Raw genomic sequence first — 12,989 nt, forward strand, 5'->3', positions numbered from 1 at the left:
CGCCAAACACGGAAGCCAGAGCAGCATTGGAGCAAAAATAACCATAGATCAGACAGCCCACGATCTCTCCCATCGCACATATCACACATCCTCATAACACACCCAACACACATATTTGCACCCTATCACAACATTTACTCCTCGTCAACCCCTCATAACACACCACCTACATTTTATTTTTTACAACAGCACCACCATATCACCACAAAAAACAACCCTGTTTCACGGATGACGAGTTCAGTCATGGTGGATGAAATCATTAGAGTAGAGTCACATATCTTTAGAGCCCAAACCCAGCAGACCACTATTGCTAGGAAAATGGAAATGTGGCAAAGAATAGTCAAGTGAATTCTGTAGGCACCTATCCGCGCACAAGGGATGACATCAGGAAGACGTGGAACTACCTCAGGGGGAAGGTATGTTCCATGTCCGCCAGACACCAGCTGGCAGTCCACAAGACTGGCAGTGGTCCCCCACAGTTTACATCATGGGAGGAGAAGGTCTTGGCCATTCTACATCCTGAGGGCTTGACAGAAATACATGAGGGAGTTGAGTCGGATAAGTCACATCAACCAAAATTTTCCCACCTAAATGTATTGGCACGCATGCTCAAGGATCCCGCCTCCCCAACTACAATGTCACATCACACTACAGTCCAGTGTCCACCTGCCCATAAACCCCTGTTTGGCCTCCAACATGCTGATCACACCCACCTGGGGAAAGCACATCTCTGTATAATGGGTGTTGTTCAAGGATTTACAGCACTATAACTCCCACCAGCCACTGTTCCACTATCAATAAGACCAGAACAGTGTAGCCCAATCCAGATCACCACTTTTGTCAACTCACATTGGAGTGTACCAACTTGAGAGGATATTAACAGTACAGTGTGTGGGTGGGACAGCAAAGACGGCAATGCCAAGGTCAGCAGACACTGGCAAAGACACTTCACTCAGCCAATACTGTATTTTCTGCTACTAGGACCATTCTCCCTCTACTCAGCCTTTGCCATGTAATCACCTATGGGGATATCAACTGTACAGTGTGTAGGTAGGACAGGCAAAGGCAGCAATGCCAAGGTCAGCAGGTACTGGCAGGGTCACTCCACTGAGCCAATACTGTGTTCTCTGCCACCAGGACCATTCTCCATCTACTCAGCCTTTGCCATGTACTCACCTATGGGGATATCAACTGGAAAATGTGTGGGTAGGACAGGCAAAGACTGCAATGCCAATGTCAACAGGCACTGCCAACTCAATGCAAATCACATACTTTCTGTGCATCTGTCCTAATATCCTTGTACAGCAACTTGCTATGAAAGTCTCACCTGAGAGGTTGACTTATGTATGCTGTGTGTAGTGCTTGGTGTACCATGACTGTAAAAGCCAAGAGGAACAGTCCCTCTAACTCCATTTACCAGGGCACTGTTCACAATGGCCATGTTAATTCACAAATGCAGGTCACCTTCCTGGGAGGGACCAACACACAGCTCATGGTACACTCTGTAATTAGCCTGATCGACCATATCCTGCTTGAGCTGATAAGCCAAGTTGAAAATAATGTGGACAGGAAGCACAGCCACACCTATGTGCCCAATGAATGTAGGACAACTCTGAGGTACCAAGATTCATCATCTAAATGCTTGTGACAGAATACGTATTCACAATGCACTGGCAAAATGATGACAACTAACATATAAAACAGCAAGGGTGCGGGTCTACACGTATAACAGTCTACAAAGTCTTGAGATGATCTAAGACACATCAGGCCCAGGCACTGATTTGCCTGCACTGCTGGAAAGGTAGGAGTCTATGAACAGACATCCAAGTGGCAAGATACTCTGACTTTCTATAGCAAGGTGATTTGAAATGGAATTGATCTGTTCTCCAAATGTTAGGTCTATACAGTTGATATCAGGTGTGCCTCTCACATAAGAGAAAAATGCAAAGCCAATGTGTACAGCCCTTACTCAAATATCACTGGAAACTGTTGGAGGTACATGTCACAGTGTAACCTGTAACATTCTGTCTCTCACTTCAGCAGGTCTACCTGCCACTGGGTACACAGACACCAATCAAGAGACTGCCACTGCCCCCATGGATCAAGCCCTCATTGAGGATAACACTCATGGACATATGGATGTTGAGGACGGTCCTGGCCCGTCTGGGGAACCTTGTCAGACGACACCTGTCAGCCTCACCCTGACCACATCGACTCCTCCCAGACCTGTTGCATCAACATCTCAGGCAACCAGTCACCCCCAAACCTGTATCTCAAGGACAGAATCAACAATCGTGTGTCCCCAAGTCCAGGTACCTGAGTCACATCTAGACACCTCTGACAATGATGGACCTGGACCTAGTGGTAGGGGCCAAACTGTACCAAGGGCACATGCGCGTGGGGCAGGGTGTGTGGGAGAGATGGTGTGGGCGAGCAGCATGAGGCTGCTGGGGATGGGTCTGGCCAGGACACCATCACCCAAGTTTTGGGAGCATACCAAGAGTCCCAATGCGTGATAGGACAGGTACTCACTGAACTCAGGAAGATCAAGCAGCTGCAGATGGATTCCCTCCATGAAATATTGCAACAGTGGGAGGCCCACAATTCCACATTGGCCTCCCTAACAGGAGTGCTGAGGGACATCAACATCACCCTAAGCAGGGATTTATAAGAAAACCAGACTCCTTCCATTGGCCTTGTAACATCAGCCCCTTCGACCTCTGTGGCAGCCAGTGGAAAGGAGGTCCTGCCAGGTGAAGGACCTGCTCAGGCACCCCTGCCTCTGTAGCTAAATAACCCCTCCCCCCACAAGCGGGGAAGTCCACACAAACATCCAGGAGGTGCAGATGCCAAGAACTCAACAGCTGCCAAGGAGGGGCCTATTCCTAATGGAGCACCTTTGTGTGCCACAGAATCACTCTGTTGACTGATCTTCACACACTATCCATTTTCCAGGATAGTAGGACACTAGACTGTGGAATTCAAATGTTGTGGGAGCTACTCCAACAATTACATCCACCATGAGTGATCCCTTCCCTATCTCTCTGTTTTTTACAATCAAGTTCCACCTTAATGTCCAGAGCACATGTGAATAAACAGTACTAGCGCACAATCAATGCCTAATAGTGATTTGTCAAGATTGGGGGATGCACAATGTGAACTTTATGTGATGCAAATAAGCAACTCTTAAAATGGTCATGTTAAGAGGGATATGTCACAGGCAGTGTCAGGCTGACGAAAACCAGCAACACAACAACCGAAGTGGTAACTCACCCCCAATTTTTATTTTAAAATGTACAGCCCAAAGGCTGCAAATATGTCTGGACTGTCCTTGCGAAGAATGTGAGAACATTGTTGCTTCTGGCTACATATCCCTAAGTACTATCCCCCTAGCCACTGAAGAAAGGGCTATGTCAGACCCTGTTCCATAGTATATGCAAACAGATTGGTAAATGTTGTCACCTTCTTGAGCCTCATCACATACCAAAACCAGGTCTTCCCAACTTAACATACCCCATGACACAGACAGAGGACAGTACAACAGTCCCTAGTCAGAGGCCAACCCTGTTATAATGGTTAAGGTCCTGGTGGCATGCTAGCCACCTATGGCAGTATCACCCCCAAACCTGTATCTCTATGACCTGCAATGATGAAACACCCCAACATCTAAGTACAGGTCATACAGGAGCATTATCAACACAATATAAAGGAGAGAAGGGATGGATTGCACAGGATGCCATGTCACAAGGCTACATGAGCACACACATGAAATCATTGGACCAACATTCCAGGACAAACAAGTCTCATCTTCAGCTCAGATAACTGCCCTCCTACTGTCCAGGCAGACTGGGCATGGAACTCACACAACTCAAATTTGCAATACACAATACCTGGATCAATTCCATGTCCCCTTCACATGTCAGACCAGCTACAGCCACCTGCCAATGACACAACGGAGGAATGCCCACATGAGTATAGCATGGTGAAGAGACTTGTAAGGGAAAAGTGGCATACAAGGAGTTTAGTCAGGCAAAGGCATACATGAGACACAAAAGTAATTTCAAAGTTCTGTTGTCACCATGAAAGTGCAATGTGCCTGCTCCAAACAAGGGTGATCCTCAAGACAAGCACAGCTCCAAATCTGATGTAGCCAGCAGACCTGGCCTGTATGATGCATAGCATAAATGCCCTCTCTCTTGGTGGCAGAAATACCCTTTAGCACAAACCTGACCCCTATAGTCCCCCATGCAGTCACAGTAATCACAGACCAACACATACTTACACTCAAGTGAAGTACTGATTAATGAGATCTGACCACATGTCTCCACATTCATCCTCATCACTGTCATCCTTACTTGGCATTTCAGGAGGCTCACCCGGTGGCACTGCCAGCTCCCCCTCATCAGGGATATATGGGATGTGTCTCCTTAGAGCAAGGTTGTGGACCATGCAGTAGGCCACAATCATCTTACAAACCTTTTCAGGTGAGTAGAGGAGGGCTCCGCCTGATTTGTCAATGCTTCAGGATCTTGCCATCAGGAGCCCAAAAGCCCACTCCACCACACAGCTTGTTGTACCATGTGCCTCATTGAAGGGGACTTCCCCTGGTGTAGCTGGGTTCCTCACTAGTGTCAACAACCAGGGACGGTTTGGATAGGCAGAATCCCCTTTAGGGAAACGCGACATGCAATCGACCATCACTCCAGAGCAACACCTCGCTAGCAGCAGACATAGCATACATACACACATTATCAGACGCAAATGGTCCCCAAGGGGGAAGTGTTGCCCTTGACTTCCACTGCCACTCTTTTTATTCTATGGGAACCTCTTTAACAAGGAAAGACTTTAAAGATTATTTTAAATTTTATTGATTTCAGAACAAGAATGTCATAGTATCATAATAACAAAGATGTTCCAAAATAGTGATGGTGCAGTGCAGGGTGACGTTGAAAAAAGTGCACTGGTGCTATACATAAATATACATGTGACTGGAACAAATTATGTTTTCTGATAGGATATCTGTCCTTTAGATATCCATATTCACAATGCAAACTCTAAAAACCAGTCCACACTTATGTGTTCTGTCGATGTTTTGACCATAATAATGGATTAATCAGTGCAGGGTCATCATCAGGACAGCAAATTTGATGGAGACACCAGAGAATAAAGTTACTCTCCCTTGCTCTCCCGGGGATGATCCAAGACAAACAGTGAAAATTGTAGGTTTTTCTTGGATTACTGATGGAGCTCAGTTGTTGTGTTCCTGGCTCGGACTACAATTTTCACCATTTTCGAAAATCATTGCCCCTTCCTTTAGAGGTTACATGGCTTTCAGGAGTCAAGTAGGGGCCAAAAACAGTGCCTTTTGGGCAACGCTGTTTGGACTGGCCTATGGTCTTGGGCTGAATATCAGATTCTTCAATAAACCAAACCAGTTGGTGGAGTTTTAGTTGCACCTTTGTCCTGCATTTCCTTCCATGGCTTTCTACTGTTCCTGGCTGACATTAGTTGTGTGTCTGTATTTGTGTGTGTTTGACCTGGTTGCTGCTCCATGTCATGTTTTTTGAAGTATGGTTGTTAGTGTGCATTGCTGTTGTCTCCCAAGGGAAAGGTGTGTGTTGTGTGATAAGTATGTGTGTGTTGCTGCAATGTTGGTGTAATAGCTTTGTGTTGTATTTGTAGTAGTATGTGTATTTCAGTGTTGTGCATTGTGGGCATGTATGGTGTATCACTTGTCACATGATATGGCTGTTGTCTACTGTGATGTGTGTTCGTGAGTTTTGTCAGAGCAGACCTGGAGTGTGTTGAGTAGTGGTAGTTTGATTTACATTTGAGTGCACATATGCCCATTTAGGTGTGGAACCCTTGCATGTCGGAATTGTAGGGGTATGTCCCATGGAGATTGGGTTGTGTGCGCTTTGTTTCCTAGCTCTTCCCCCCTTCAGTGACTATGCATGACAATAGTTGTTGGTATTGCTTGTCCCTGATATTCATTTAAGTGCAAAAGCTGTGCATGTGTTGTTTGGTGCCTTGTTCAACAAGATATGTGCTCCAAAGCTGCCCCCATCACAGCTGTGCAGGTATTGTTGTGGTGGTGCGCTTTGTGTCTTTTGTCGACTTGTCTCTGTGTGCATTGTGCATGGCATTGTTGGTCAATTGTGCTATGAGTGTGTGATATGTGTGGCCTTAGCAGTGTTGTTTGATGGTGGTGTTGCGTGTGTGCCAATTCAGATGGATGATTAGATGTGATATATTTGTGGCCAGCCCCAGGCCAGTGTTCTTTGTGGGTTTGTAGACTGTGTCTGTAAATATGGAGTAGATGTGTAGTTGTTGCAGTGTGTGTGTATGTTGTATGGCGTTCTGTGTCTCTGAGCCTGTGTTGTGTAGCCATGCATATATATGTGGTGTTGCCCTGCAGTGTGTTTCTGTGTTGACTGAAGTGTGCGTGTTGTGAATATGTGGGCATTTGTGTTGCAGTATGTGAGTGTGTGTTTGTGAAATAATAGGTGTAGCTGCTGGCCTTGGCATTTCCCCCTTAATGTTTTATGTACTGTTAGTTACAAATTTGTTATGAATGTTAATAATAAAGGTAGGTGTTTGTACTTACGGTCTTCCACGTCGGCGTTGTATCCCTTGTCTTTCGGCAAACAGGAGCTGCAACATGACGTTTAGGAATGGTGGCTCTGGACGTGTATTGCTGTCTGCTGGTGAGTGTCTCACCTTGTAGTGCTGTTTCCACCTGTGGATCCATGGTGGTTGGACCGCGCTGGTCACATTGACAGTGTGCAACCTCATAATAGGTCTGGCAGAAACATGTTCTCTACCAGCCTGTTTGTGCCTCCAGAAGACCCTGGCAGTCAGTGCAGCCTGGCGGTGGTAGCAGAATGAAACACATTTGTTTACAAGTATAAGACTAACATCTTTCCATCTATCTTCTTTTTCTATGTTTTCAATTTTAAATAAAATTCCAACAAGCACAACTTCCTATCACTAGGGATTCAATTATCTTTTCATCTGTCTATATTGGTATCAATCTCAGTTTCACACGTGTATGCATGCACACATGCATATTTTCATTTGATTAGTACCACTCAGGTACTCTACCTGTGAATCATTTATTAAATCAATTATGGCCAGTACAACACAGTGCTGTGTTTTTTTAGTTCACCACGAGTGATTCATAACCAAAGATAAGAATTCAGTCAATGTGAAATGACACCTAATGTGACAATTCCACATTTTCATATTCCCTGTGCATCAAGGACCTTATCATTTGCAGGTGCCAGCCTATTTGGTCATCTATAGATATATAAGAAAACAAGATGAAAAGCTACCATTGTTGGAACGGCATTAACTTCAGGAGCTTTGGAAAAAACTTTCATCAGACGTTTGCCTCTGACACTCATTTACCATGTGATGAGCGTTTGTGTAGAAGGACAGGTATCAAAAGCCTCTTCTCATGAATGTCAGTTCTTACTTTGCAAATATGTCAGGAGTCGTTACATTCTGCTTAGTATATTAGGAGTGTTTTTACATTGGGATTGCTTTACTTCACATGATTGAATATACATATATTTTTTAATTATATTTCTATATATTTATATACACCTGGCACTGCTTGTGCCCTCTTGGGTCAATGTTTGGAACAACTCTTGTTCTTAATTCCTTTTCCGGCCCATCCATCTTCACAGAGTCTTGCAATTATAGCTGTTCAAAAACTTCACTAGCTAAGTTGGCATAAAGATACATTTTCCCAACCTTGTATGTGTAATAATGATACCTTTTGTTACCACTGCAATCATTTTCTGTAACAATCACATTTAGACTGGATAATCCCAATCCACTGTGAAAAGAAGTTGAACCTGTTTCAAGCAATGGAAGTGTGATAACAACAATAATTTGTTATTAACTTCAACACAGGTTTACCACCAAAGACAGACAGGGGATATTTCTCTTGAAGAAAAAATCCACTTAATGCCAAGGTTACAAACACAGTAACGACATTGTGGGATGGGTGGATCAGGCCAGGATGAGCAGAGAAACATACTTGATGGCCAAGACTATGGGGAATAGAGGAGTGGGGGATCAAAAGAGTGGATAGTTGTACTTTTGCTTGCTTCGTGAAAACAAATTACGGTTTAGATACCTCGGATTTAGGCAGTAGAACAAGAGAGGTTTTTTGATTTTGATAAGCTATGCCTAACTGTAAAATGGAAAGCAGCGTGCAAATGGTTGTAAAAGGTAGTATAACTATTTAACAGTAAAAATCTAAAGGAGTGAAACTCGGACCATGTCCTTCCTACTCAGTTCAACCTCTGGTGGTACTTGTAAAATCATCAATGTGAACACTTAGGGAAGATAATACGTATCGCTACAGAAATGAGGCCCGTAAATGAAGGAGCTTACTACTGCAAATAGCATCTGTTCTAGGTTCGTCTGAAGAGCAAACTAAAATTAAAATTAATTTCTGTTAACAGGAGATAAGCAACGCGTTGTCACCAAAAAAGCAGCCTATTATACAGAAGCTATTTGTGCAGCACTGGCTGTATCCCTGCCCTTCAGATTGCATCTGTTCCACCATCACTATCTATTTCCAGCTGTAGTACCTTGCAGTTGGTGGTTATATATCATTTCCCTTCAAGCAATTATTTGGATTGTTTTATCTTTGTCAGTTTGAACTCAGTTTATATGATAGCGGAAAGGATACTCCATTGCAATGGTGACGTAGTACCCTTTCTGTCAACAAAATGGTATGCCTGCACAATTTAATTTATGGGCGGACCTTTGGTGTAACCACGGTGGAGACTCCTCCATCTCCGCCGTGGTTATAATGTTCCGGCAGATTGCCAGAGAAAGGGCCGTCAGAGGTTGACTTGTATGTCTGCACAACTAATTTAGATGGGCAGACATACATGTTAGGCTTCACTGCCCATCACTGCCAAGAAAATCTTGAGGGTAAGGGGCAGTAAAAACTGCAAAATGCCTCCCTCGCATGGGAAATAACACTATAAGGCAAAGTTACTATACATTGGCAGGAACTGACTTGATGGCAGTTCCTGTTGAAGGTTGAAATGTCTGCCGGTCTGACAGACATTTCTAAATTTGGCCATCGGGATTACTCCAACAGGGTGGTGAAGTAATTTGCCCCATCACCCTGCCTGTGACATCCCACCTGCCAAATATTAAATCGTGCCCTTTGTCTTCTGAACCTGGGCTTCAAATGTATGTATTTTCATTTTGATAGCTTACCTTGTGGACAGGGATGGAAACATGTATCAAGCGTACAATTGTGTTATTGGTTTACTGATAAATCCAAGGGATTCCTCTTATTGTATAATTATTTAATTTTATTTAATGAGTATAAGGAAAGCTTGCATGGTACGAATTAATGAATGAGGAAAAAGTTCACTTTCTTAAGCACAAAAGTAATGTCAAATATTAAATAAAAAATTGACAAGTGAGATTATGAAAATACCGATATAACATACAAAAATAACAGCAATACAGTTCAAGATGTGGATCATATCAAAAAATTGACATGATCCTAATCCCACCATCAAGCACTTTCACCTAAACATGATGAGACTGGAGTAGTTTAAATACTTGCTGTCTGCATTTTTAGATTGTGTTTTTTTGTAGTCTCTGTTTTTACCTCAAACCATCTGAAGCAGAAGATGAGTCAAATCAAGCCTGTAGCTGAACAATTGTCATGAGAAATTTGTGAAAAAATCAAAAATAAACTTAACGCAAATTGTTGGCTTACAACAAAAGAGAAGACATACAACTAAAAAGAAATCCTCAAAACGTGGATGAAAATAGTACTCAGAGCCCATTAACAGTGCACAAACATTCAGGTTTTGAAGATCCAGTCTAAAGATTTTTTAAGATGTTTGGTATTCCAGTCGTAATGTTTGAAAATCAATGAAAGTGATTCTATATATTAACTAATAAAATGGTCTCCTGTAAAATATGCTCAGGAAGGTCGCCGGTTGCAGTACTAAAGCAGAAAACAATACGGTAGAAAAAGACTGTAGAGTCAATCGACTATGCTTGTTTCCACATACCACAGTTGGTCTCCATTCATTACATTGTAAAGGTAACAATTCACTATGCTTGTTTCAGAATGTTTACTCTCCTGTGTCAAGTGTCCCTTGGTTAGTAAAGCTGAACATAAGCACGCTACATTTATCTCTGTTACTACTACCCAGACATCCCAGTTCAGAATCACAGCATCACCACTAGTTCCAGAGCAATTCTTACTCTCTTATACAATAACGTCTAGTAAACAAACCATGCACAGTCTACAGATGCAGAACAAAAAACAGAGATAAACAATTAAGCATACCTAGAGCTTAAGGACCAACACCTGCTATGGGTAAGCATCCTCCTCTTGTATGTAATGTAGTTGCCTCTTTATAAATCAGTCTGCATTTCACAATGACCATCATACATGTTGCAGACCAAGGCTTAACATGTGCATAACAGATGAGTCACTGTACAAGAGGGACTTTCTGGTTATTCTAGAGGAGAGGGCAATCTTCTTAGTGCTGCAGTGAACCTCCTTTATTTGATATGGGACAGGAGTAATTCTTTCCTTTTCTCAGTTGTCACTACCCATCATTTTGTTCACTCTGTTTGACGCTCTCTGGGGTTCATCAGTCCTATTACGCCAGGTCCCTGAATTCTGTGGATAAAAAAATTATATTTGTTGCTGTCCGGGCCACTCATCATTAGATGTACAAATTTAAGTTCCTCATCTCACTTAACTCCAAGATAGTTGTCATTCCTTCTAGTTGTCTTGATACTCATCATTGGAGGTCTTTGCATATATCTCTCCTAGTACAGCTCTATACTTCTTTTCACAGGTTTCTTAAAACCCATTTCTTTGCCAGCTTTGCTTTGTAATTATGGCCTTCATTACAAACCTGGCAGTGGGTGTTAAAGTGGCGGTAATACTGCCAACAGGCTGGCGGTCACTTCCGCCAAATTATGACCATGGCAGAAAGATCTCCGAAAGACAGCCAATGTACCACACCGACTGCCAGGGCAGAAACAACAACCACCACAGCGGGAGCCCCCTACAGCCAGGCGGAAGTCAATGTCCCGCCCACCATATTAGCACCCTGGAAACCGCCACCATTTCTGGGGCTGTACCAATGACATCAAAAGCCTGGCGGAAACTGAGCTTAGAAGGGAAAGGACTCACAATTCGAGACACAGGGAAGAACCACGCTGCCATGGAGCCTGAACTGCATGTCTTCCCCATGATCTTCTATGTTCTGCTCCACCATGAACACCAACGCCGAACACGACAACGGCGAGTACAGCCGACTAGCACACAAGGGAGGGAGGGAGGAAAAAGAGAGTGACACACACACGCACCCCCCAACACCATATACACAATCAGCTGCATTACAAAAACAATGTTAACCCATAACTCGGATGAATAATGCAAGGACAAAACTAATTTTGAAAAAGTGAATGTAATGAGATCAACACAGCATGAAAAATAAGTTAGGCAAGATAATAGATATATACAAATGTACAGAAAAGGGACACAGTCCACAATGTTTGTAGGCCACATGGCCACAGGCCAAAGTTCTTGGCCACACATGTCACCTGCCTCAACATGGAGAGAACATTGCAGGGGCATCAGTTGGTAAATAGGCAGGCACCTCAGCCTGGAGATGGAACAAGACCACTGGTTCTGGAGGAGGCAACGTGCCCTGTGATTGGTCCTGGGGAGTGCAAGGACACAGTCTCTCAGGTAGGTGACTTGCCCCACTGGTTCTGGAGGGGGCAACATGCCCTGTGCTTGGTCCTGGGGAGTGCAAGGCCACAGTCTCTCGAGTGGGTGACTTGCCCACTTGCTCTGGAGGGGGCAACGTGCCCTGTGCTTGGTCCTGGGTAGTGCACGGCCACAATCTCAAAGGGGATTGACTTGCCAACTGGTTCAGGAGGGGGCAACATGCCCTGTGCTTAGTCCTGGGGAGTGCAAGGCCACAGTCTCTCCAGTGGGTGACTTGCGCACTTGCTCTGGAGGGGGCAACATGCCCCGTGCTTAGTCCTGGGAAGTGCAAGGCCACAGTCTCTCGAGTGGGTGACTTGCCCACTGGTTATGGAGGGGGCATTGTGCCCTGTGCTTGATTCTGGGGAGTGATGGGCATGTGGGTGTCATACCCACTGGTTCTGGAGAGGGCATCGTGCCCTGTGCGTGATCATGGGGAGTGATGGGCATGTGGGTGTCTTACCCACTGGTTCTGGAGGGGGCAACCTGCCCTGTGCTTGATCCTGAGGAGTGATGGGCACGTGGGTGTCATACCCACTGGTTCTGGAGGGGGCAGCGTGCCCTGAGCTTGATCCTGGGGCGTGATGGGCATGTAGGTGTCATACCCACTGGTTCTGGAGGGGGCATCGTGCCCTGTGCTCTTGATCCTGGGGAGTGCAAGGTCACAGTCTCTCGGGTGGGTGTCATAGCCACTGGATTTGCAGGGGGCAGGCACACAGCAGCCCATGGAGGCAGGATTACATACCATTCACCGGTCATGACGGCTGCTCAGTGGAGGTGGTGATGCTGCTGGTGGGGTGAGGCTCCTGCCCATCCTCTGCAACCTCGGACAGCTGCTCAGTGGAGGTGGTGGTGCTGCTGGTGGGGGGAGGCTCCTGCCCATCCCCTGCAATCTCAGACAGTTGCTCAGTAGAGGTGGTGGTGCTGCTGGGGGGCGGAGGCTCCTGGCCAACCCCTGCAACCTCGGACTGCTGCACAACCATGGTTGATGGTGGGTGCTCTGTCACAGTTCCTGCCCCAGACCCCTTGGTCTTCCTGCCTGCTAGGGCAGGCTCCTTGCTCTTTCTGGCAGCTGGGGCAGGCTCCTTTTCCTTCTTGCCTGCTGGGGCAGGCTCCTTGGTCTTTCTGGCAGCTGGGGCAGGCTCCTTTACCTTGAGGCTGCCTGGTGCAGGCTCCTTCACCTTCAGGACATGTGGCCTGG

Source organism: Pleurodeles waltl, chromosome 6 (assembly GCF_031143425.1).
Source record: "Pleurodeles waltl isolate 20211129_DDA chromosome 6, aPleWal1.hap1.20221129, whole genome shotgun sequence".
Lineage (NCBI taxonomy): Eukaryota > Metazoa > Chordata > Amphibia > Caudata > Salamandridae > Pleurodeles > Pleurodeles waltl.